The 4,428-nt window shown below is 46.8% G+C and overlaps 1 non-coding gene across 1 annotated transcript; it reads right to left on the bottom strand.

Annotated features, from left to right (window-relative positions):
• Positions 1-2,568: 2,568 nt before the first annotated feature.
• Positions 2,569-2,641, bottom strand: Trnar-ccg (transfer RNA arginine (anticodon CCG)). The gene has a single exon. It is a non-coding gene; the product is annotated as a tRNA-Arg (tRNA).
• Positions 2,642-4,428: the final 1,787 nt, after the last annotated feature.

The following is a 4,428-nucleotide window of genomic DNA, read 5'->3' as shown; positions in this document are numbered from 1 at the left end:
AAAGGAGAGTTGTGCAGTGATGGCGCATGCCTATAATCTCAGTACTTGGGAAGCCGAGGCAGGTGGGTCTCACAGAGTTTGAGGCCAGCCTGGTCTACAGAAAGAGTAACAGGACAGTCAGTGCAATACGGAGAAACCTTGTCATGAATGACCAAAAAAAGAGGACAGTGTCTCATAAAGGACAAGCTGGCCTCCGACTTACTACTTAGCTGAGGATGACCTTGAACTCAAGCTCCTTATACCCTTGCCTCCCAAATGCTGGGCTTAAAAACACACCATCGCTGGACGCGTCCTAGATCTCACTATGTAGACCACACTGGCCTCAAACTCACAGAGATCTGCCTGTCTGCCTCCCAGGAGCTGGGGTTAAAGGTGTGCACCACCACACCACACCCAACAAAACTAATTTTTTAAGTTTGAACAATTACGAATTTGAAAGCCACCAAAAAGCCAAGGAGGTGAAATTTGAAGTAAAATTGTGTTAGTGTCTCTTGTGTTGGGGAAGAAGAGGAAACATGCTTGTAAGTTCAGACAAAATGATGCCATGTTAGAGGTCATGGGTGAGGAAGAGAGAGTGTCAGGTGACAAGGAGGTGGGTGGTGTGAGGGCATCCTGGGCCAGCCTGGCTACGTGGAGGGAACACCAGCAAAGCTCACAAATGCTGCCACAGAGCCAGGAAAGAGCTCTTTGGGACTGGAGATGCCGGTAAAAGTTTCGGGGCTCTGAGTAAAGAGCCAGCTGAGGGACCAGCTCGAGATACAGGCATGAGGGGAAATTAAGACCCTGTCCCTTTCCAAGAGGGATCCATCGCTAAGTGCTGGTCAGGTTCCCCGCAGAAAAGGGACAAGTCCGTCACAAAGGCCTGACAGTAAATCAGAAAAACACTCTCTCCCCTGAGAGGGAGGATTGATTGGAGGTGGTGGAGGTGAGGGGAAGAGAAACGAGGCAGCTTGGCACTCAGAGCCACAAGCTGGGGTACTCACAGACACTCAGCCAAGTCTGCTGACTTTAGCTGAATGAGCTGTGGCGAGCAAGCTGAGAAACATCTGCCAGAGAGGAGCTGGGGTAAGGAGTTCAAGGAGAGGAATGGGGTGGGAAGACGGGGTGGGTCCCGTGGAGAAGACGCCCAGTAAGACAGAGTGTCTGAGGAATCCCCGCCCCTGTCATTCCTGACCGAAACCTTGCGTTTGGTTGGCTAGGAAACAGTATCACTGTCGTCCCCAGTGTCACCCACCAGTAGCAGGCATGAAAGAAACATCACAGTTTATTCTTTTTAATAATACTCATTGTTATTCTTTTTTATGTGAGGATATGTATGTGCATGCAGATGTCTATGGAAGCCAGAAGAGGGCGCCAGATCGCCTGAAGTTTGTAAACTGCCCCTTGGGTGTTGGGAACTGAACTCTGGTCCTCTGGAATAGCAGCAAGTGCTCCTGACCACTAAACCATCTCTCCAGTCCCCAGTTTGGTTTTGTTTTGAAAGTTCCTACTGCAATCCCAGCACTCTGGAGACAGCGGCAGGCGTATCTCTGTGAGTTCAAGACCAGCCTGGTCTGGGGAGTGAATTCCAGGACGACCAGAACTACAAAGAGAAGCTCTTTCTCAAACAAAAAACGAACGGACAAAAAAGAGCAGTACTAATTCCTAACATCTGGGTCATCTCCCTAGGCTGTACAGTTTTTTTTTTTTTTTTTTTTTTAAATCTGGAATGATTACAGACACACAGCAAGTCGCAAAGACGGCACAGAGCGTGCATTTCCACCTCACACCTCGATCCTACGTCATGACCAAGAAGTCAGCCTCGTACACGATGAGAAAATAACGGCATCTTGTTTTCAGGCTCCATTATTTTCTACTCTAACAACCCTTTTCTGTTTTTAGATTCAAATCCAAAGTCAGACAGGGTGACGCACACCAGCAGTCCCAGGCTTAGAAGGGACAGGTGTTCCTGGGTCAGCCTGGGCTACATAAGATCCTTTCTCAAAACAAACAAACAAATGTTTAAAAACCCACAACATTTCATTACTCATAGTACTCCGAGGATAGAACTTTAAATTATGTTTATTAGCTATTGCTGCTTTCCTTTGGGTCAGGATGGGAAGGGAGTGATGCCTATAGGAAACCCTAAGTGAAAAGGTCTACTTGCCAGTTTGTGCTAGATCGTGTGTGTGTGTGTGTGTGTGTGTGTGTGTGTGTGTGTGTCCGCGCACGCGCGCATGCCTCTGCCTCTCAGTGCTGGAATGTAGAGTGTGCACCATCACGCCAAGTTTATTTTTCATTAAAGCCTCAGAAATAAATTCAAGCCTCAAAAAGAAAAAAAAAAAAAAGACAAAACTAAAAATCGGTATTGAGAAGAAAAACAAAGAAAGAGTAAAGTCTCTTTAAATACATAGTTTTTGTTCATTATACTTTAACAAAATTAGACAAAAATGTTTTAAAAGAACAGACATACGATTAAAGGGCAAATCTTTTACTTGAAAGTTCTGCGTAATTTTTAAAATACTCAGCAGCATGAGAAACAATCGACTTTTATATTTTTCGTCTTTTTTTCTTCCAAAAAGATTGGTACGACCCAGATGGGACTCGAACCCACAATCCCCAGCTCCGGAGGCTGATGCCTTATCCATTAGGCCACTGGGTCACCACAAGATCCGGGTTCTCACTCCTTCTCCTTATGTGATGTAATCATCGCGGTCACACCCACTAAGCTCCAGTAGGCCAGCGTGTGATTGCCGTGTGCGCTTGCGCACTCACTGCTGCACCGCAGGAACCTCCAGTGCGCCTGCGCCGCAGCCCAGGTTTGCCGTCTGGCGGGGCCGCCTGATTTTGGACGATCCTTGGCGCTGGAAGGCAAGGGAGAGCGTGTGTCCGCCCTCAGAGGGTTTTTTTTGGGGGGGAAAACTCTTGAGATTGACTTTGTTAGGCTCCTCCTAGAAACTAAAACAGCCCCTGCTGTGCTCTGCAGTCCTAGTCGCTGGCCTCGGGCGGGCCGCAGCAGCCGCCTTTCCCAAACTCCCTTTCCTTTCCTTAAACTCCCTGGGCGGGCTTTCCATCCCCGTTTCCCCATTCTTTCGTGTTTTTTTTTTTTTTTTTTTTTTTTTTTTTATCAGCAAACATTGATTTGGTAACCTATTATGTGCTGCGGACTCTTGGCAGATTCCAGGGTGAACAGGCTTTTCCAGCCCAACTTCTAACCTGCCCTCTTTCCCAATGTCCACTTGACTACACCCCCGCACTCCTTCCCTACACCCCCCCACTCCTTCCCACCTACATTAAAGGGGAATGAACACGGTTTCTTTTTTTTTCGAGACAGGGTTTCTCTGTGGCTTTGGAGCCTGTCCTGGAACTAGCTCTGTAGACCAGGCTGGCCTTGAACTCACAGAGATCCGCCTGCCTCTGCCTCCCGAGTGCTGGGATTAAAGGCGTGCACACCACCATCGCCTGGCCTTGAACACGGTTTCTAAATACAAACTAATACTTTTTAATTTTTGCCCTAAAGGTAGATATCGGATAACAACTGACTTTCTGGTTCTATGTAATTTGTTTACTGCGTGTAAAATGCTACATTGTAGGTTTTTAAAACATTTTCAGAGCTTCCCTGTTCGTGGATAGGTAATCTCCCTTCTTTGCAATGTAATAATACATGTATATGAGTAATTCAAATGTATTGGTTAGTGTTGTCCACTCAGGTTAGAATCACCTGGCAGAGGGCCCTCTGAGAATGTCTATGGGGGATTATCTTTATTACCTGAATCTGCCTGGGAAGACTCTCAGGTCCCTGTCAGGAAGAAACTCAGTAAGGGGCTCGAAAATGGAGCCGTCAGTGTGCACTATCTCTAGTTACTGATTGCGGTTGATCAGCTGCTTCAAGTTCCTGCTGGTCACACACACACCCGTGATGGACTGGCTGCACCTTGAACTGTGAGCTAAACACACACACACACACACATGATGGACTGACTGTACCTTGAACTGTCAGCTAAAATAAATCCTTCCTCCCTTAAATCACTTTGCTCCTAGTATTTCGTGGCAACGACAGGAAAAGTAAATAAGATATCAAATAGAAAATTAAAAGTGCTGCTAAGTTTACCACTTGGAGTTTGTTAACGGAGTGCCTGTGTGCCTTCCACAGTTCGTTGAATGATAAATCATTTACTGTTTGGTTACTTGTAGCCTGTGAGCCCCTGTGCCTCTGGGAAACGCTCTTCTTAAGCTCCAAGTTATTCTTTAGTGGTTGTAATTTGCCTTGATGGTGTAAGCAGCAGTGGATGAAACTGCCTCCCAGTTACAGTGGTAACCCTCCTCCACACGGAAAGACATGGCTTCACTTATGCCTTGGGGCTTTTTTCCTTCCTCTTCTGTGCAGTCCTGCAGGTCCTGGGGATCACTATGTAGACCAGGCTAGCCTCAAACTGGCTTCAAAAGCAA

The sequence above is a fragment of the Alexandromys fortis genome, unplaced genomic scaffold (genome assembly GCF_014885135.2).
Source record: "Alexandromys fortis isolate MF-2015 unplaced genomic scaffold, M_Fortis_MF-2015_v1.1 scaffold_156, whole genome shotgun sequence".
Lineage (NCBI taxonomy): Eukaryota > Metazoa > Chordata > Mammalia > Rodentia > Cricetidae > Alexandromys > Alexandromys fortis.
Note: the sequence above shows the minus strand (reverse complement) of the source record. Positions and strands in the feature narration are given on the sequence as shown.